The sequence below is a fragment of the Pan troglodytes genome, chromosome 10 (genome assembly GCF_028858775.2).
Source record: "Pan troglodytes isolate AG18354 chromosome 10, NHGRI_mPanTro3-v2.0_pri, whole genome shotgun sequence".
NCBI classification, from domain to species: Eukaryota; Metazoa; Chordata; class Mammalia; order Primates; family Hominidae; genus Pan; species Pan troglodytes.
Genome location: NC_072408.2, coordinates 15,462,232 through 15,484,212, shown reverse-complemented (window position 1 = coordinate 15,484,212; position 21,981 = coordinate 15,462,232). Strand labels below are relative to the sequence as shown.

The window sequence follows — 21,981 nt, the reverse complement described above, 5'->3', positions numbered from 1 at the left end:
GTGGTACATGCCTGTAATCCCAGCTACTTAGGAGGCTGAGGCAGGAGTTGTTGCTTGAACCTGGGAGGCAGAGATGTCCTGTGTCCAAATCCCATGAGGTGTATCGGCTGGCTGAAGATAAAATTGGTCACGCTGTGTTGAGATTGGGGTTGCTGTTATCATACCTCATCCCCACCTCTGCTAGGCATCCACAAATAGTCATCTTCAATGAGACATCCCTCCTGCCCCTGGCTGCCTTATTTCATCTGCACCCAACCATATCCATTGCTAGTCAGTGGGTCTCAACCTTGGCTGCACCTTGGAATCTCCTGGGGAGATGAGACAATACCAAGACTCTCTCTCACTTAGCATGATGTTTCCAAGGTTCATCCACATGTAGTAGGCACCAATACTTTCACTGTATGGATACAGCACATTTTGTTTATTCATTCATCAACCAAATGGCCATCTTGGTTCTTGCTACCTTTTGGTTATATATATTACATGATTCCATTTATGTGAAAGGTCCAGAATAGGCAAATCTGTAGAGGCAGAAAGCAGGTAAGTGGTTGCCAGGAACTGGGGGAAAGGGGAGGGGATGGACAGTGCTTGATTGGATACAGGGTTATTTTTTGGGGGGGCTGGGGGTATTAATGAAAATGTTTTGGAACTAGACAGAGGTGATGATTGCTTAACATTGTGAATGTATTTAATGATACTGAAGTGTATGGTTTCATACAGGGACTTGTGTGTTATGTGAATTTTGCCTCATTAAAAATATACTGCTAGGAGCAATGGCTCATGCCTGTAATCCCAGCAATTTGGGAGGCCAAGGCGGGCGGATCACCTGAGGCTGGGAGTTGGAGACCTGCCTGGCCAACATGGTGAAACCCTATCTCTATTAAAAATACATAAATTATCCCTTCACATCTTTGGGGGGTAATTTTTACAATGCAGTCTAACAACCAGCTGCCTCAAAATGAACTGGGATCCCTCGTAACCAGGTAGCTCCCCGATCTCCAACTCTCACCTGCCAAGTCAGAATCTTGCGGGTGGGGTCGAGGACTGTACATATTGAAACAGGCAGTAACCTGGGAACTGTTTCTGAACACCCCTATGTTTCCCCTGTGTTTGCTCTTTCCTTTCACGTTTGGACCCCTTTGTGTGCTGACCACTGGGCTGTTTCACGTAGACATAACACAAATAAGACAGGCCAGGTGCAGTGGCTCATGCCTGTAATCCCAGCACTTTGGGATGCCGAGGTAAGTGAATCACTTGAGGCCAGGAGTTCAAGATCTGTCTGGCCAACATGACGAAACCCCATCTCTACCAAAAATATGAAATTAGCTGGGTGTGGTGATGTACACCTTTGATCCCAACTACTCAGGAGACTGAGGCTGGAGAATCCCTTGAGCCCAGGAGGCAGAGACTGCAGTGAGCCGAGATCCCACCATTGCACTCCAGCCTGGGTGACAGTGACAGTCTTAAAAAAAAAAAAAAAAGACAAAGATAGTCCTTCCTTTATGGAGCTCTCAGTAAAACAAGAAAGCTCACGATGTCCTGGCATTTGTCAGAAATACATTTGGTATATGTAGCTGGGGTCACATGCTTGACATGCCTATTGAAAGCTTCTGGGTAGGAAGAGAACAATCATCACAGCATCACAGCCTGGCATAACTGTCTCCCAGGACAGGTCTCCCTGGGGAGACTGAGACCACACCTCTGAAATCAGAGCTCAAATCCAGGTTCTACATTTCACTCAGTAATGTACATGATGTAGGACAGTTTTTATATTAGTTATCTATTGCTGTGCAACAATATTACTGCAAACTTTGTGGCTTGAGACAGCAGAGAGTTATCACTGCATGGTTTCTGTGGGTCAGGAATCCAGGCGTGACTCACCTGGGTTCAGTGCAAGGCTGCAGCCATAGTGTCAGCCAGGGCTCAGTTCTCATCTGGAGGCTTGACTGGTGATTGGTCTGCTTCCAGGCTCATCTGGTTGTTGGCAGCATTCAGTTCCTTGCAGGCTGCTGGACTCAGGGCCCCAGTTTCTTGCTGCCCTCAGCTTCTTGCCACATGGGCCTCTCCATCTGGCCGCTCATGACATGGCAGCTCACATCTTCAAAGCCAGCAAGACAGACAGCCTCCTAGCCAGACAACTTAACATCCTATCTAACATAATCACTACATCCCATCACCTCTGCCATATTCTCTTGGTTATAAGAAAGTCATAGGTCCCTTTGTCAGATGAGTAGATTGCAAAAATTTTCTCCCATTCTGTAGGTTACCTGTTCACTCTGATGGTAGTTTCTTTTGCTGTGCAGAAGCTCTTTAGTTTAATTAGATCCCATTTGTCAATTTTGGCTTTTGTTGCCATTGCTTTTGGTGTTTTAGACATGAAGTCCTTGCCCATGCCTATGTCCTGAAAGGCATTGCTGAGGTTTTCTTCTAGGGATTTTATGGTTTTAGGTCTAACATTTAAGTCTTTAATCCATCTTGAATTAATTTTTGTATAAGGTGTAAGGAAGGGATCCAGTTTCAGCTTTCTCCATATGGCTAGCCAGTTTTCCCAGTACCATTTATTAAATAGGGAATCCTTCCCCCATTTCTTTTTTTTGTAAGGTTTGTCAAAGATCAGATAGTTGTAGATGTGTGACATTATTTCTGAGGGCTCTGTTCTGTTCCATTAGTCTGTATCTCTGTTTTTGTACCAGTACCATGCTGTTTTGGTTACTGTAGACTTGTAGTATAGTTTGAAGTCAGGTAGTGTGATGCCTCTAGCTTTGTTCTTTTGGCTTAGGATTGACTTCGCAATGTGGGCTCTTTTTTGGTTCCATATGAACTTTAAAGTAGTTTTTTCCAATTATGTGAAGAAAGTCATTGGTAACTTGATGGGGATGGCATTGAATCTATAAATTACCTTGGGCAGTATGGCCATTATCATGATATTGATTCCTCCTAGCCATGAGCATGGAATGTTCTTCCATTTGTTTGTATCTTCTTTTATTTCATTGAGCAGTGGTTTGTAGTTCTCCTTGAAGAAGTCCTTCATGTCCCTTGTAAGTTAGATTCCTAGGTATTTTATTCTCTTTCAAGCAATTGTGAATGGGAGTTCACTCATGATTTAGCTCTCTGTTTGTCTGTTATTGGTGTACAAGAATGCTTGTGATTTTTGCACATTGATTTTGTATCCTGAAACTTTGCTGAATTTTGGTATTTTTAGTAGAGATGGGGTTTGCTGAATGCAGCCCCCAGTCACATACTCCCTGCTTGGTCAATAGATCAAGACCCTCTCATGTGGACACTCTTAGAATTGTGAGCCCTTAAAAGGGACAGGAATTGCTCACTTGAGGAGGTGGGTTGTTAGAGACATGCGCCACCATGCCCAGCTAATTTTTTTATTTTTAGTAGAGACGGGGTTTCACCATGTTTGTTGGCCAGGATAGTCTCGATCTCTTGACCTTGTGATCCACCCACCTCGGCCTCCCAAAGTGCTGGGATTACAGGCGTGAGCCACTGCACCCAGCCCAGAGAAGGCTTTTCATACTTGCTTCACAGCCTCCTGCATCCTACCCCAGCACCAGGTACTTACCACCTGTGGGCTGCACTCATCTGTGATCAACTCTCCCGAGGCCTGCTGTTCCTCAAGAAAGGAAGTTGTAATGGGCAGAGTTCCAAGACAGCACCCAAGAGACCCACTCCCTTATATCTGCTCCCTGTATCATCTCCTCTTCTTGAGTGTGTGCAGAGCTTGTGATTTGGCCAAGAGGAAGGGATTTTGCAAATGTGATTATGGTCACACTTGCTTTGTTAAGCACATTTGCTCAGCTGACTTTGAGTTCATCCAAAGCAGGATGATCTTAGGTGGGCCAGACCTAATCAGGTGAATCTTTTATAGGTGAAGTTTCAGAGATTGAACCCTTAGCCTCCAAGGAGACACAAATGGCCATGCTGTGAGCTGTCTTTGGAGGTGGCAGCTCTAGGAGTTGAGGGCCTTCATTCAACAATTGTAAGTAATTGAATTCAGTTCACAGACTGAATAAGCTTGGAAGAAGACACTGAGCATCCAATGAGACCCCAGCTCCAACTGACACTCTGGTTGCCGTATTATGACCCTGAATAGAAGACCCAGTTAAACCCTGCCCAGACCCTTGGCTCATGAAAACAAATAATAACTAGGTGGTGTTTTAAGCTGCTCAGTTTGCACTGGTAAATCCACCAATAGGAAAGTAGTATAGAAGTTAAATGGGCCGGACATGGTGGCTCATGCCTGTAATCCCAACACTTTGGGAGGGTAAGGTGGGTGGATCACAAGGGCAAGAGATGGAGACCATCCTGGCCAACATGGTGAAACCCCGTCTCTACTAAAAATATAAAAATTAGCCAGGCATGGTGGCATGCACCTGAAGTCCCAGCTACTCAGGAGGCTGAGGCAGGAGAATCACTTGAACCCAGGAGGTGGAGGTTGCAGTGACCCGGGACCATGCCACTGCACTCCAACCTGGGCAACAGAGAGAGACTCCATCTCAAAAAAAAAAAAAAATTTAAACGAATACTTTTGACAGTTGATGGAAGTTACTTTCATTCCCTCTTACTTAGTCATCTTTATCTTAGCCCTGAAAGAGGGATGCTTTAACCCCATTTGTAACAAGCGAGTCTGAGGTCCAGGAAAGTGATAGAATTTAGCCAAGTCCACCTTGCCACCTGGTGGCCCCAGCTAGAACTCAGCCCCAAGTCCATATACCTAAAGTCATTACAACATACACTGAAATTTTGCCCCTCTCTCCATGCCTTCCTCTTTAGAAGCCTCTTCCTTCAGGGATAGCTCCCAACCCAGTGTTACAAGGTACTGAACTCTGATTTTCACAAAATATAGTAACTACCCCCCAAAATTAATAATAGTATTTTTGAGCCGGGCACGGTGGTTCATGCCTGTAATCCCAACACTTTGGGAGGCTGAGGTGGGCGGATCATGAGGTCAAGAGATCGAGAGCATCCTGGACAACACAGTGAAACCCCGTCTCTACTAAAAATACAAAAATTAGCTGTGAGTGGTGGCAGGCATCTGTAATCCCAGCTACTCGGGAGGCTGAGGCAGGAGAATCGCTTGAACCCAGGAGGCAGAGTTTGCAGTGAGCTGAGATTGCACCACTGCACTCCAGCCTGGGAACAGAGCAAGACTCTGTTTCAAAAAAAAAAAAACTATTTTTGAGTCCTTATGTGTCAACCACTGGGCTATCCCAACACCAATAGATATTATGATTATGATTAGTTTTTCCATTTTATTGATGAGGAAACCAACACATAGAAACGTAAAGGAACTTGCCAAAGGTGACGGTCACACAGCCAAAGAACTGTAGAAGCAGCACAGGCATCCCAGCAAACTCACAGCCAAGCTCTGCTTTTCACCTTCACATCATACTGTCCTCAGACTAAAACCCTAACTCTGACCTTCCCAATCAAAAATCATACTCAAGGATGGGCGTGGCAGCTCATGCCTGTCATCTCAGCACTTTGGGAGGCCGAGGCAGGTGGGTCACCTGAGGTCAGGAGTTCCAGACCAGCCAGGCCAACATGGTGAAACCCCATCTCTATTAAAAATACAAAACTTAGCCAGGCGCAGTGGTGGATGTCTGTAGTCACAGCACTTTGGGAGGCTGAGGCATGAAAATCACTTGAACCCAGGAGGCATAAGTTGCAGTGATCCATGTTCATGCCACTGCACTCCAGCCTGGGCAAGAGAGTGAGACTCTGTCTCAAAAAAAAAAAAAAAAATTGTGCTTAATAATAACTTGGAAATGCACATATCTTCTGTGAATTTTGATGGACAACAATTAGCTTCAAAACACAAATAAGTAACTGTGTTTAAATGAGGCCTTCTGTGTAATAGCTAGGGAAAATCAATGTAGCTATTCATATTTTGATTCCCATTCCAGGCACAGAGAAGTTGCCCATGTCTCTGTGATCTGTTTTGTCCAATGAACCATGAGCAAGAGCAACTTGAGTCACCTCCAGGTGGAAGTGTTAAGAGGCTGTGTGATCCACCACATTCCCTTTCCCCTGAAGTGGTGATCAAGGACACATGCAGAGATGGGGCTTTTGTCAGCCTGGATCCCTGAGTGAACACAATGAACAGACCACCCCACAATGCCCTAACACAGCCAAGACATGCAACGTGACCAAGAATAAGCCTCACTGTGGCCAGGCATGGTGGCTCGTGCCTGTCATCCCAGCACTTTGGGAGGCCAAGGCAGGTGGATCATTTTAGGTCAGGAGTTCAAGATCAGCCTGGCTAACATGGTGATATCCTGTCTCTACTAAAATACAAAAATTAGTGAGACAGTAGTGGCACAGGCCTGTAATCCCAGCTACTCAGAAGGCAGGAGAATCGCTTGAGTCTGGGAGGCAGAGGTTGCAGTGAGCTGAGGTTGCACCATTGCACCCTAGTCTGGGTGAGAGAGTGAGACCCTGTCTCAAAAAACAAACAAACAAACAAACAAACAAATACCTCACTGCATGGATCCACCGAGACTTGGGGATTGTTATTACTGCACCAGGACCCAAATCATCCTGACTGCTAGACTATCTTAACTAGGGTTTATTACCAAAAGCAAAGGCATTTTTAAAGTTCATGACATTTAAACAAAACAGCAAATACCAATATCTGCCACTTTGTCAGGCTAACAAACCCAAACAAAGCCAACAGCCAGAAGTTAAAAGAAACAGATCATTAGGTTGAAAACAGAACTGTCAAAACAGGCACAATTGACTTCATTTAGTGATTGCAAAGAACATCAGGCAAGACACAGGTGTGGTCATCATATCATTTATCACATGCTTAATTGCACATGTTTGACTAAGAAAAACACAAAGTATTTAAACTCATCTGTAGTTCAAAGTGCCTATCCATGTATTTATCCATTCATCCTGATTTATTTATTGAGCAACTCTTTTGTGCCAGGCACTGTGCTGGGTGGTGGTAATGCAATGATGAAGATGGCAGACACAGCTCTGCCCTCCAGGAGTTTCTAGGGTATGGAGGGAGACAAAAAATAAGTAAATCCATGAAAGAACTATTGATGGAACCTGCCCCCAATATTTCAACATAGGTTCTTTCTATTTTCCATAAGTGTCAGCCAGCTGAGAAATAAAGAGAGATACTACAAAGCGAGGAATTTTCCAGCTGGGCCGCTGGGGGTGACACTACATATCAGTAAGTCCATGATGCCTGCTGACTCTCAGACCAGCAAGTTTTTATTAAGGGTTTCAAAAGGGGAGGGGCTGTAAGAACAGGGAGTAGGTACCAAGATCACATGCTTCAAAGGGCAAAAAGCAGAACTACTACTAAGGGTCTAAGAAAGATCACATGCTTCTGAGGTAACAGGACAAAGGGCAAAAGCAGAACTACTGATAAATGTCCAGCAAAGATCACAAAGCAAAGGGCAAAAGCAGAACCACTGATAAGGGACTATGTTCAGTGGTGCACGTATTGTCTTAATAAACATCTTAAACAACAGAAAACAGGGTTCGAGAGCAGAGAACCAGTCTGACCACAAATTTACCAGGGCAGAGATTTTCCCCACCCTAGTAAGCCTTTGGGTACTGCAGGAGAGCAGGGCATATCTCAGTCCTTATCTCAACTGCATAAGACAGACATTCCCAGAGTGGCCATTTATAGGCCTGCCCCCAGGAATGCATTCCTTTCCCAGGGTATTAATATTAATATTCCTTGCTAGGAAAAGAATTTAGCAATATCTGTCTTACTTGCACGTCCATTTATAGACTCCATGCAAGAAGAAACATATGGCTCTTTTTGCCCAACCCTGCAGGAAGTCAGACCTTATGGTTGTCTTCCCTTGTTCCCTAAAAATTGCTGTTATTCTCTTCTTTTTCAAGGTGCACTGATTTCATATTGTTGAAACACACATGTTTTACAATCAGTTTGTACAGTTAACACAATTATCACAGTGGTCCTGAGGTGATGTACATCCTCAGCTTATGAATATAACAGGATTAAGAGATTAAAATAAAGACAGGCATAAGAAAATATAAAAGTATTATTTGGGAACTGATAAACATCCACGAAATCGTCACAATTTATGTTCCTCTGCCATGGCTTCAGCCAGTTCCTCCATTTGGGGTCCCTGAGTTCCCACAACAAGAAATAATGAGGTTAAGGTGGAGAAGAGCAGGGAAGTCCACTTTATAAAGGGGTCAGGAAAGAGCTGTCTGGAAGCATCATTTTAGCTGAGACCTAAAGGATGGTCTAATTTGGGGAGGTGCAGAGGAAAATCATTCCAGGCTGAAGCAGTAAGTTCAAAGGCCCTGTTGTGGAGAAAAGTTTGAAAGTGGAAGAAAACAAAAGGAGGCCAGAGTGGCTGAAATAGAGTAGGCCAAGGGGAGGAGATAGGTGGCAGGAACAGGCAGAAGACTCAGGGTCTCTATTTTATTCTATGTGCCATTGGCAGGAAAGGTAGGGATGAGACTCAATGGACACCTTAAGATCACTGAAGCTGCGAGGTAGGAAATGGATTGCTCAGCATGGACAGCAGGTGCAGAGGACCAGTTAAGACCAGTTAGGAGGCTGCTGCTGTAGCCCAGCTGGGATAGCAGTGTCCTAGACAAAGATAATGACAGTGAAGATAGAGATAGTGGACTAGTTGGATAAAGTTTAGAATCACAGGACTTCTGACTGGAGAAAAGGGCAAAAGCAGAGTTAGCACAACACATGAGTTATGACCACCTTGAGCAGCTCAGCAGGGGGTGGTGCCATTTACAGAACAGAGTTGGCATGGACAGAGCCCATGGAGAAGGAGGAGGAAAAAGAGTTTTGCTTGTGTTTTTTTTTAAGACAGGGACTCTGGCTCTGTCACCCAGGCTGGAGTGCATTGGTGCAATCATAGCTCTTTGCAGCCTCAAACTCCTGGGCTCAAGTGATCCTCCTGCCTCAGCCTGCCATGTAACAGAACTACAGATCCTACAGATGCACTTCACCATGCCTAGCGTTTTTTTTTTTTTTTTTTTTTTTTTTTTTTTTTTTTTTTGTAGATAGGGAGTCTCACTGTGTTCTCCAGGCTGGCTTCAAACTCCTGACCTCAAGTAATCCTCCCACCTCAGCCTCCCATAGCACTGGGATTACAGCCATCACCTACCACTCCAAGCCATGAGTTTGGCTTTGGATTTAACAAGGTTGAGGTGTTCATGAGTTGACAAGTGGAAAAAACAAGAAAGAAGTTGAGTGTTTAAGACTGCTGTTTGAAGGAGAAGTCTAGCCTCAAGACAAAAGTTCAGGACTCATCAGCTGAGAAATGGCACTGAAAATTATGCAAATGGATGAGCTCAGCTAGCAAACAAGTCCAGAGAGAGCAGAAAGTCCAGAGAGTGCAGCACTGGGCTATGCACCTGGCCTAATGCTTCCCCGCTCCTCCCAATCCCTGTGTTATGCTGGAGAGGTTTCAGCCTCTGGTGAGTTTCACCAAACTGCCACATCTCTTTCTTCTGAGACCTTCTCTAAAATCCCCTCTTTTATATTTAGTGAAATGGGATTCTCTTTTTCCCATCCAGCTTAAGCAAAAACTTTTGACTATGAGAAGAATGAGGATGCATTTAGTATCTGTTCTGCATGGCTAATTCCATCAAAGATTTCTCATTATTCATGCCTGGCAGTCTCATTTCTTCTTTTGCCTCTAAGAGCACAGTCGTAGCCTTAATTACTGACTTTTTCACCCTTCTAATACCAGCGATTTCCCCCATCTCAGTTCTCAGGAATTTCTGTTCACAGAATTATCTCCTGAATCCTCACCTGGAGATAGAAATTGATCTCTGTGGCCATTTCTTCCCCCTCTAATTCTCACCAAAAAACTCAGTGATCTCTGTGCATCAAATATTAAACTCAAGCTTAACAGATCATGATTCTGGCTTCTCTCTCTCTCCAGCCTGTGGGTTAACAGGTTTGCAACCTTTGCAGAGAAGACACCAAATTCTCAGGAGGCCAGAGTTTCCAAGGGTACTGGTCACTCTTGCTCTCTTTCTCCTGCTCAAAATTCAGCATGAGAGTGTGTTACACCATTGTACCTGCAGAGGAGTTCATCTGACTCTAGGAACTACAGAGGAGAGAGATGGACAAACTAACAGGCATTCAGAAAATGACTACCACAATGGGGAAGAAAATGAAAGTCAAACCAAATAAGCAATGGTCAAAAAAAAAAAAAAAATCTAGAGGCCAGCTGCAGTGGCTCACACCTGAAGTCCCAGCACTTTGGGAGGCTGAGGCAGGTGGATCACTTGAGATCAGGAGTTCGAGACCAGCCTAGGCAACATAGTGAAATCACATCTCCACTAAAAACACAAAAAAATTAGCCAGATGTGGTGGTGGGTACCTGTAATCCCGGAATTTTGGGAGGCTGAGGTGGTTGGATCACCTGATGTCAGGAGTTTGAGACCAGCCTGGCCAACATGGTGAAGCCCTATTTCTATTAAAAAATACAAAAATTAGCCAGGTGTGGTGGCAGGTGCCAGTAATCCAGCTACTTGGGAGGCTGAGGCAGGAGAATGGCTTGAACCCAGGAGGCAGAGGTTGTGGCGAGCAAAGATTGCACCACTGCACTCCAGCCTGGGCAACAGTGAGACTTTGTCTCAAAAAAAAAAAAAACAAAAACAACCTAGCGATGTCCATCCAGGCTAAAGAGAATATTCCAGAGCAGAGGTTGGGACACTATGGCCCATGGGCCAAATCTGACCTGCCTGCACATGTTTTTGTCAATAAAGTTTTATTGAAACACAGCCATGCCCATTTGCTACATATTGTCTATGGCTGCTGGATTAGGCTGTTCTCTCATGCTATAAAGAAATACCTGAGACTGGGTAATGTATAAAGAAAAGAGTTTTAATTGGCTCACAGTTTTGTAGGCTGTACAGGGAGCATGACACTGACATCTGCTGAGCTTCTGTGGAGGCCTCAGGAAACTTACAATGATGGCAGAAGCTGAAGTGGGAGCAAGAGAGTAAGGAGAGAGGTGCTACACACTCGTAAACAACCAGATCTTGCAAGAACTCACTCACTATTGCAAGGACTGGACCAAAGGGATGATGCTAAATCATTCATGAGAAATCCACCCCCATGGTCCACTCTCTTCCCACCAGGCCCCACCTCTAGCACTGGGGATTACATTGCAACATGAGATTTGGGCGGGGACACATATTCAACCTATATCAGCTGCTTTCATGCTATGGGTGGCAGAGTTGATTAACTACTACAAGAGACTGTATGGCCCACGAATTCTAAAATATTTACTATCTGATGCTTTCAAGTAAAAGCTTGCAAACCCTGCTCTTGAAAAGGAAGGGAAGGAAGAGGAGAGGAAGAAGGCAGGAAGGAGCAGAGAGGGACATGGGGCTGTATTCAAACATCTGTTGTTAAGAAAGAGAAATTCAATTTATTTGGCATGGTCCAAGTTATCAAACTAGGAGCACTCCATTGAAGTTTCAGGACAAACACTGTGCTGAATATAAGGATGACCCCATCTGTAATGCCTAACCTTGTTTTTATTAACTTTGTTCTTAGACTTTCCTTTTCTTTTAATCACTTAGCCTTGTTTCTACCTGAATTGACTTTCTTTTAGCTAAGAGAGCTAGACAGACTTTATCTTGGCTTTTTCACTGGCAGCCCCTTCCTCAAGGACTTGTGTAAGCTGACTCAGCACATCTAAGAGTGCAATTAACTGATAAGATACTGAGGTGAGCAATATCCGCAGTTCCCAGGAATTCATCCGGTTGATAATGCCTAAAGCCCCACGTCTATCACTTTGTAATAGTCTTAAAGCCCTTAGACCTAGAACTGTTTACTTTCCTGTAACAATTTATCCTTTTAACTTTTTTGCCTACTTTACTTCTGTAAAATTCTTTTAACTAGACCCCTTTCCCCTTTCTAAACTGAAGTATAAAAGAGAATCTAGCCCCTTCTTCAGGGCCAAGAGAACTTTAAGAGTTAGCCATCTCTTGGCCGCCAGCTAAATAAACAGACTTAATTCATGTCAAAGTGTGGCATTTTCTCTAACTCGCTCAAGTACAACATTTGGAGGCCCGAGCGAGAAACGCCACCAGGCGAGAGCTGGGCTCGCTCCGGGCTCCCTGGGAAGGACGGCCGGCTTGTAGGGGGGTGCCACCTGAAAAAAAATTTTCAGGTCCCCAAAAGGTGACCGTCTTCCAGAGGACAGCGGATCGACTACCGTGTGGATGCCCACAAAAAGTCCACCTCTGAGTCCTCAACTTCTGACCCCGAGGTCAGGTAGGTCAGATTTGATTTCAGTTCTAGTAAGAGGGAAGCGGCCCTGATGAGGGCGTCCCTCTTTTGACTCTGCCCGTTTCTCTAGGACGCTAGAAGGTAGAGCCCTGGTTTTCTGTTAGGCACCTCTGTGTCTCTTTCTAGGAGGGAAGTGGCCCTGACAGGGGTCTTCCCTTGACTCAGTCCACATCCCAGGATGCTGGAGGACTGAGTCCTGGTTTCTGGGTGACCGGTCACTCTCTCTCTCTCTTTTTCTATCTCTCATCTTTCTCTTGTTCAAGTTTCTTGAAGAATCTCCAAGAAAGAAAAAAAACCTGTTATAAACTCTTTGTGAATAATGAATGAATGAGGGAGGACAAGGGTTTGCACTTGTCCTCCAGTTTGTAGCTCCACGGCGAAAGCTACGGAGTTCAAGTAGACCCTCACCTGCGGTTCCGTGGCGACCTCATAAGGCTTAAGGCAGCATCAGGCATAGGCTCGATCTGAGCCGGAAGTTTATACCGGCCTGCCAATGCTAAGAGGAGCCCAAGTCCCCTCACGGGGAGTGGCCAGGCAGGCATCTGACTGATCCCATCACAGGAACCCCTCCCCTTGTCTGTCTAAAAAAAAAAGAAACTGTCATAACTGTTTACATGCCGTAAAGTCAATTGTTTGTTTTATATTGATTGTTCTGTTCAGTTTCTATTGTCTTCTTAGTAGTTGTGAAAGTTTTGCATGTCAGGACGGTGATATTGCCCAAGACGTCTAAGTAAAAACTTCTTCAAAGTCCTTAGTGCTGATTTTTTGTCACAGGAGGTTAAATTTCTCATCAGTCATTCAGGCTGGCCACCACAGTCCTGTCTTTTCTGCCAGAACCAAGTCAAGTGTTGTTACAAGAACAAGTGTGAAAAACATTTCCCTGATTAAGATTTCTAGCACCATGAAAGTTGTAAGTATTCAGATCGTCATACTCCACGTCCAAGTGATTAGACCTCCTCTAAACTAAACCAGTAGTGAGTTCAAAACAGCCACCCTGCAGATTTCCTTGCTCACCTCTCTTGTACAGTCATTCTGTAACTTTTCCTGTGCCCTTAAGTAGAACACTGTGTAAAGAAATGTACGCCCGTACTGCTTTACTTCGTTTAGATTCTTACTCTGTTCCTCTGTGGCTACTCTCCCATCTTAAAAATGATCCGAGTACTCCTTTTCCACCTTGTTCCTGCCTGCTACCCCGCACATCTCGTTTTCCGGTGCGACAGCAAGTTCAGCGTCTCCAGGACTTGGCTCTGCTCTCACTCCTTAAACCCTTAAAAGCAAAAGCTAAGTTTAAGCTATTTGCCTTTAAGTCATAAAGACACCAAAAGTACATAAAGTGCAGATCTAGAAGAAGAAGAAGAATGCCCAGATCAAACTGACCCAGAAGATCTCAGGCTGGCTCTAGTCCTCCTCCCTCAATCTTAAAGCTACAGTAATGTAGCAAGTAGTATTAGCTGTTGTAGTTTTTCTGCTCTTTCTAGTCATGTTGATTCTGTTCTTTCACTACTCCCGTCCCCCAAGAAATAAGTTTCTCTGTCCATGCTAAGTTTAATATCTATGCTCAAATCTTATTAAATTGCCTTCAAAAAAAATAAGAAACACTTCCTCCCTGCCTTATAAAAGTTAAAGCCCTCTCCAATGTATGCTGCAGAATTTTCCTCACAGTTCCTCAGAGGATTATAAAGTCCGCCTTAAAAAAGGCAAGCTCCAGACACTCTGCAAAATAAAATGGCCAAAGTTTAAAGTCAAGTGGCCCCCTGAAGGGTCATTGAACCTCACAATTGTTCAAGCTGTGTGGCAGGTTGTTACTGAAACTCCTAGCCACCCTGATCAGTTTCCCTACATTGATCAATAGCTAAGATTAGTCAGGATCCCCCCTCCATGGCTCCGTTCATGCGCCATTCATAATTCCACCTCCAAGGTCCTCCTAAGCCAGACCGCGTTTCCGCCTCGACCCTCAGCCGGTTCAGCTTCCCCTGTACTGCCTCCCTCTGAAGAAGAGGGGAGTCTCCCTCACCCAGTCCCACAGCCTTACAACCAACCTTCTCCCTTAAAGTTATCCCGTGTCTCCTCGACGACGTCCCCTGTAGGCTCGCCACCCATTGCCTCTCAGTCATGACCGTGGCAGGGAGAAGTAGCCCCTCTACTACCACTGAGAGAGGTACAAGTCCCTCCAGGTGACGAGCGCTCAGCACCCTTCTTAGTTTGTGTCCCTTTTTCTACTTCTGGCTTATATAATTAGAAAACTTATAATCCTCCCTTCTCTGAAAAGCCCCAGGCTTTGACCTCTCTGACAGAGTCTGTACTCGGGACTCACTCACCCACCTAAGATGATTGCCAACAGCTCCTTTTAACCCTTTTCACCTCTGAAAAGAAGGAACGTATCCGAAAAGAAGCCAAAAAGTACTTCCTCACATCAGCCAATGGACCGGAAGGAGAAGCTAGAGACCTTGAGGAGGTCTTTCCCTCTACCCGGCCTATCTGGGACCCAAATTCTTCAAGTAGAAAGGGAGCTTTAGACGATTTTCACCGGTATCTCCTCGCAAGTATTAAAAGAGCCGCTCAGAGACCCATAAACTTGTCTAAGACGACCGAAGTTGTCCAAAGGCCCGATAAGTCACCAAGAACGTTTTCAGAGCGCCTCCAGGAGGCTTATCGGATTTACACCCCTTTTGACCCGGCAGCTCCCAAAAATAGCCGTGCTCTTAATTTAGCATTTGTGGCTCAGGCAGCCCCGGATATTAAAAAGAAACTCCAAAAACTAGAAAGATTTGCTAGAATAAATATCAGTCAGCTTTCAGAAATAGCCCAAAAAGTTTTTGACAATCATAAGTTTAAAAAACAAAAACAAGCAACACAGGCAGCTGAAAAGGCCGCTGATAAAGCATTCAAAAGACAAACAAAAATCTTAGTGGCAGCTATCCAAGAAGTACAGAATGAAATAGCCCGTTAATTTAGCATTAACTGAAGCCCCTGCTTTAGGCCTCCCTAATATCTCCATAAAAGCCAAGGAGTTGCTAAACACGTGCTTACTCAGATTCTAAGACCCTAAAGATGCCCAGTGGCCTATTTAAGAGGGTAGATCCTGTGGCCTGTAGATGGCCAAGTTGTCTGCGAACCATAGCGGCTACAGCAAGCCTGGCCCAAGAAGATGATAAGTTAACTCTAAGCCAAAATTGAACCCTTACAGCTCCTCATGCCATAAAGCCCTTACTACAAAGTGCTTCTGGCAAATAGATGTCAAATGCTCGCATATTGCCGTATCAAAGTTTACTGTTAGATCAGCCTCGTTTGACTTTCTCTCCCACAAAGTGTTTCAATCCAGCTACACTACTTCCTGACTCAGACTCCACTATTCCTGCTCATGACTGTCGAGAACTGTTAGAAACTATCAAAACTGGCCGATCTGATCTTCAACCTGTGCCCCTAGAAGAGGCAGATGCCGCCGTGTTCACAGACAGTAGCAGCTTCCTCAAGCAGGAAGTATGAAAAGCCAGTGCAGCTGTTACCACAGACACAGATGTGTTGTAAGCTCAAGCTTTACCAGCGAACACCTCAGCACAAAAGGCTGAACTGATCGCCCTCACTCAGGCTCTCCGATAAAGTAGAATAAACGTATTAACATTTACAGTGACAGCAAGTACGCCTTTGCTACTGTGCATGTACGTAAAGCCATCTACCAGGAAAGCAGGCTACTCACCTCAGCAGGTAGCTGTGATCCACTGCAAAGGACATCAAAAAGAAAACACGGCCATTGCCCATAGTAACCAGAAAGCTGATTCAGCAGCTCAGGTCGCAGCGAGACTTTCAGTCACGCCTCTAAACTTGCTGCCTACAGTCTCCTTTCCACAGCCAGATCTGCCTGACAATCCCGTACACTCAACAACAAAAAAACTGGCTTCAGATCTCAGAGCCAATACAAATCAGGAAAGTTAGTAGATTCTTCCTCACTCTGGAATCTTCATACCCTGAACTCTTAAAGAAACTTTAATCAGTTACCTACAGTCTACCACCCATTTAAGAAGAGCAAAGCTACCTCAGCTCCTCCAGAGCCATTTTAAGATCCCCCATCTTCAAAGCCTAACAGATTAAGCAGCTCTCCAGTGCACAACCTGCGCCCAAGTAAATGCCAAACAAAGTCCTAAACCCAGCCCAGGCCACTGTCTCTGAAAAAACTCGCCAAGAAAAAAGTAAGAAATTGACTTTACAGAAGTAAAGCCATACCAGGCTAAGTACAAATACCTTCTAGTACTAGTAGACACCTTCTCCAGATAAACTAAGGCATTTGCTACCAAAAACGAAACCACCAACACAGTAGTTAAGTTTTTGCTCAATGAAATCATCCCTCAATATAGGCTGTCTGCTGCCATAAAGTCTGATAATAGACCAGCCTTCCCCTCACCTATAGCTCAGTCAGTCAGTCAGTAAGGTGTTAAACATTCAACAGAAGCTCCATTGTGCCTATCAACCCCAGAGCTCCAGGCAAGTAGAAAGCATGAACCACACCCTAAAAAACACTCCTACAAAATTAATCTTAAAAAAACAGTGTAAATTAAGTAAGTCTCCTTCCTTTAGCCCTACTTAAAATAAGGTGCACCCCTTACCCGGCGAATTTCTCACCTTTTGAAATCATGTATAAGAAGGCGCCGCCTATCCTGCCTAAGCTAAGAGATGCCAAATTAGCAGAAATATCACAAACTAATTTGTTACAGTACCTATAGTCTCTCCAACAGGTACAAGATATCATCCTGCCACTTGTTCGAGGAGCCCATCCCAATCCAATTCCTGACCAAAGTCCTGCCATTCGTTCCAGCCAGGAGACCTAGTGTTTGTTAAAAAGTTCCAAAAAGAAAGACTCACTCCTGCTTAGAAAAGACCTCACACCGCATCCTCATGACGCCAGTGGCTCTGAAAGTAGATGGCATTCCTGCTTACATTCATCACTCCCGCATCAAAAAGGCCAACAGATCCCAGCTAAAAACATAAGTCCCCAGGCCTAAGTCAGTCCCCTTAAAACTGCACCTAAGTCAGGTGAAGCCATTAGATTCATCCTTTTTACTACCTCACTTATTTGTTTTTGCCCGTTACATGCTCTGTGCCTTCCTACTCCTTTCTCCTCACCTCTTTCACAACAGGACGTGTATTTGCAAACACCACTTAGAAGGCCAGTACCTCCAAGGAAGTCTCCTTTGCAGTGGATTTATTTGTACTATTCCCAAAGCCAGCCCGTACCCACGAAAAGCAACACAATCTGTCAGTCCCAGGAGCAGGAAGTGTCGACCTTGCAGCAAGGTTCAGACACTCCAAGAGCCAAACTAAGTGTAGAAGCTCCAAAAGTGCAGAAAAAAGACTCCAAAATATTGGCTTTTACCTCTGTCCTAGAAATCACCCTGACGCTAGCTGTCAAGATACTTATCAGTTTTTCTGCCCTGATTAGACATGTGTAACTTTAGCCACCTACTCTAAAAGACCAACCAGATCTTCAACTCTTTCCACAAGTCGTGCTTCTCATCCTAAATTATCTACCAGAAAAATTGTAATCCTCTTACTATAGCTGTCCATGACCTTAATTCAACTCAATAGTATCATGGCATGTCATGAAGATTAAGATTTTATATCTCAGGATTTACTGTTAAGACTATGTTCACCATCCAAAAAAACCCTAGTCTCATAAAGCCCACCCAAGCCAATCAGGCCTTTAACTGATCTAAGTAACCCTATGTTCCAGAAACACCCTGACAAGTTGATTTAACTGTTCCTCCACCATTCTTAGTCATAAAAGATACACTCCAGACAGTGCAAGAAAATCTAGATAAGCGCCAACAAGAACAAGAAAATAACATCCCCTAGTATCAAAGCATGTTCAACTAGAACCCAGAGCTAACTATTCTAATTACTAAGTTAGCCAGACCCCCTCCCCATCCTACTATTAAGTCTAATTTTTGGACCTTGTATATTAAATTAGTTTATTAATTTTGTAAAACAACACATAGCTTCTGTCAAACTTATGTATCTTAAGACTCAATATAACCCCCTTGTTATAACTGAAGAATCAACGATTTGATTCCCCAAAAACACAAGTGAGGAATGTAATGCCCAACCTTGTTTTTACTAACCCTGTTCTTAGACTCTCCCTTTCTTTTAATCACCTAGCCTTATTTCCACCTGAATTGACTCCCTTAGCTAAGAGAGCCAGACAGACTCCATCTTGGCTCTTTCACTGGCAGCCCCTTCCCCAAGGACTTCACTTGTGCAAGCTGACTCCCAGCACATCGAAGAATGCAATTAACTGATAAGATACTGTGGCGAGCAATATCCGCAGTTCCCAGGAATTCCTCCAATTGATAACGCCCAAAGCCCCGCGTCTATCACCTTGTAATAGTCTTAAAGCCCCTAGACCTAGAACTGTTTACTTTCCTGTAACAATTTATCCTTTTAACTTTTTTGCCTACTTCTGTAAAATTGTTTTAACTATTTCCCCCCCTCCCCTTTCTAAACCAAAGTATAAAAGAAAATCTAGCCCCTTCTTCTAGGCCGAGAGAACTTTAAACGTTAGCCATTTCTTAGCCGCCGGCTAAATAAACAGACTCTTAATTCGTCTCAAAGTGTGGCATTTTCTCTAACTCGCTCAAGTACAACACATCCAGCAGGCACGTAATCCACTCTAAAATGCTGTCCTGGGGTAATGAAGATGATGTCCCTGGAAATATCCTTAAATGGCATGTGGATGAGTTCCCCCAGAGGCATACATGTTGAGCTAAATTCTTTGCTGATGAAGGGTACAAGTTGAAGGGGTTTTGAAAGGCAGAGTGAGGTTCCTCAGAAGGCTGTTGCAACAGAAAGCCAGGAGGAGAAATTACATGGCCAGATAGAGTGGCATGACCATTGGATAAGGACTTTTTGTTTGTTTTTCAGATGGAGTTTTACTCTTGTTGCCCAGGCTGGAGTGCAATAGCACGATCTCAGCTCACCGCAACCTACGCCTCCCAGGTTCAAGCGATTCTCCTGCCTCAGCCTCCCTAGTAGCTGGGATTACAGGCATGTGCCACCACATCCAGCTAATTGTGTATTTTTTGTAGAGATGGGGTTTCTCCATGTTGGTCAGGCTGGTCTTGAACTCCCGACCTCAGGTGATCCACCCGCCTTGGCCTCCCAAATTGCTGGGATTACAGGCGTGAGCCACCGTGCCCAGCCTGGATGAGGGTCTTTAGCAAAGATGGAAGTTTTGGTACCTTGCAGTTTAGTCTCTTCATTTATGTCCTCCTGAAATCTTCAGGAATAGCACTCTTTTGTCAATACTTCTGGGGTCGTATTTAGGGGGACTTAAAGGAGATGTGATGTGGCAGCCTTTGACTCAAGGGAGTATCATACTAGCTCAAAGAGATCTGGATAGATGCCAGTTGAACCAACTCTTCTGAGGATGTGATAGATCCTGGGAGGCCACTCTGATCCTGCCAACCTTGAGGTCAGATGAGTCTTTGAAAAACATGGTTTGGCTTAACACCAGCACTTAGTCTAATACCCACCATGAATCTTGCTGAACTGAAGCTATACAAATACCTTTTCAAAAGATTTTTTTTCATTCCAGATCCTTCTTAGAAATTCCTAAGGCTCAATGCTGTGTGGAAGATTCTGAGAAAGAAAATAGTTTCCGATCTTTGGGATTCCCGAGATGGTCCAATCTGCAAAAAGTTCATTGCCATTTCCATCAAGGACACTGAGAACAAGAGTCTTATCTGGATTGGATCCTGGGAATTGAGAAGCTTCAGCAGGTGGGAAATGCACCCTCCACAGGCTCACACCCTTGTGGGCTGTTTCAGTTACCTATTGCACCTAAAATTAGAAACTTTAAACCACCGCAAGCCATTATTGCTCATGACCCTGTGAGTTGCATGGGGACTTCCTGGCTGCTTTAACCTGGGCTCATTTGTGTGGCTACCTGCAGCTGGAGGGCCAGCTGGGCGGAACATCCAGCACGGCCTAATGCATGTGCCTGGCAGTCGGTGCCGGTTGTCAGCCGGGGAAGCTTGTTTTCCTCCATGTGGCCCCTCGCCCTCCAGAGCCCCTCTCCAAATGGCCCTTTAAGCAGGATAGCCAAGGTTTGCTTGGTGCCAGCATCCAAGAGGGCAAAAATATGGAAACTACGACTGGGCTCTCAAGGCCTAAGACTATATGCCCCCCAAAAATCTGAGGTCTCAGTTAATTCAGAAAGTTTGTTTTGCCAAGGTTGAGGACGCATGCCTGTGACACAGCCTCAGAAGGTCCTGACAACATGTGCTTAAGGTGGTAGGGACACAGCTTGGTTTGTTACATTTTAGAGAGACATGAGACATCAATCAATATGTGTAAGATGTACATTGGTTCAGTCTGGAAAGGCGGGACAACTCCAGGTGAAGGTGAGACAAGGGGAAGGGACTTCCTGGTCATAGGTAGTTAAGAGACAAATGGTTGCATTCTTTTGAGTTCCTGATTAGCCTCTCCAAATGAAGCAATCAGATATACATTTATCTCAGTGAGCAAAGGGGTGACTGAATAGAATGGGAGGCAGGTTTCCCCTAAGCAGTTCCCAGCTTGACTTTTCTCTTTAGCTTAGTAAGTTTTTTTTTGGGTGGGGGGACAGAGTCTCGCTCTGTTGCCCAGGCTGGAGTGCAGTGGTACGATCACTGCTCACTGCAACCTCCAACTCCAGGGTTCAAGCAATTTCCCTGCCTCAGCCTCCCAAGTAGCTGGGATTACAGGCGCCTGCCACCACGCCTGGCTAATTTTCATATTTTTTAGTAGAGACGGGGTTTTGTCATGTTGGCCAGGCTGGTCTTGAACTTCTAACCTCAGGTGATCTGCCCGCCTCAGCTTCCCAAAGTGCTGGGATTACAGGCGTGAGCCACCGAGCCCAGCCTAGCTTAGTGATCTTGTCTCCCCAAGGTTTATTTTCCTTTCACGGCTAGAAGTTGGTCACCATCACTTTGGCAGCATTCCACTGGCCAAAGCAAGTCATAGGCAGCCCAGATTCATGTAGAGGAATATAAACTCTACCTCTTAAGGGAAAGATTGGTTCAATTACACAGCACGAGCATTTGCAGAAAGTTGTACCCATCTTTGGAAACTAACACACACACACACACACACACACACACACACACCCCTTTACATGCAACCCTCCCTTGAGGTGCATCTACTTCCAGGCAGAACCAAAACTTGACAGTACTCGACAGAAGAAAAGTAGTGTTCTAAATGCCAGTTCTCTTCTTACTCAACTTCAGCCTCACTATAAGCGAATTCTAACAGTTTCTGTGTCTTGAGAAACATTTTAATTAATCTTGGGAATTTAAGAATTTGAATTCATAGCAGTAACCTGTGCATAGGAAATACGCATATTGTAAGTTTTTCCTTTCTGATAAATCACGCTGAGGGAACCACAATGTAACTTTTTTTTTTTTTTTTTTTTTTGAGACGGAGTCTCACTCTGCTGCCCAGGCTGGAGGGCAGTGGCATGATCTCAGCTCACTGAAACCTCCGCCTCCCTGGTTCAAGTGATTCTCCTGCCTCAGCCTCCTGAGTAGCTAGGATTACAGGTGCACAAGATGGGGTTTCACCATGTTGCTCAGGTTGGTCTGGAACTCCTGACCTCTGATCTGCCCACCTCAGCCTCCCAAAGTGCTGGGATTATAGGCGTGAGCCACCCACTCACGTATACTGTAACTGTA

General features: G+C 44.7%; 1 protein-coding gene across 18 annotated transcripts in view; it reads right to left on the bottom strand.

Annotated features, from left to right (window-relative positions):
• Positions 1-21,981, bottom strand: part of LOC129136506 (putative glycosyltransferase ALG1L2) — a 164,484-nt gene that overhangs the window by 20,758 nt on the left and 121,745 nt on the right. For all 18 annotated transcript variants that reach the window (XR_010147966.1, XR_010147972.1, XR_010147964.1 and 15 more), the window contains one exon: positions 15,978-21,981. This exon is cut by the window's right edge. The gene's annotated coding sequence lies outside the window, so the exon portion shown is untranslated. The remainder of the gene's footprint in view (positions 1-15,977) is intronic.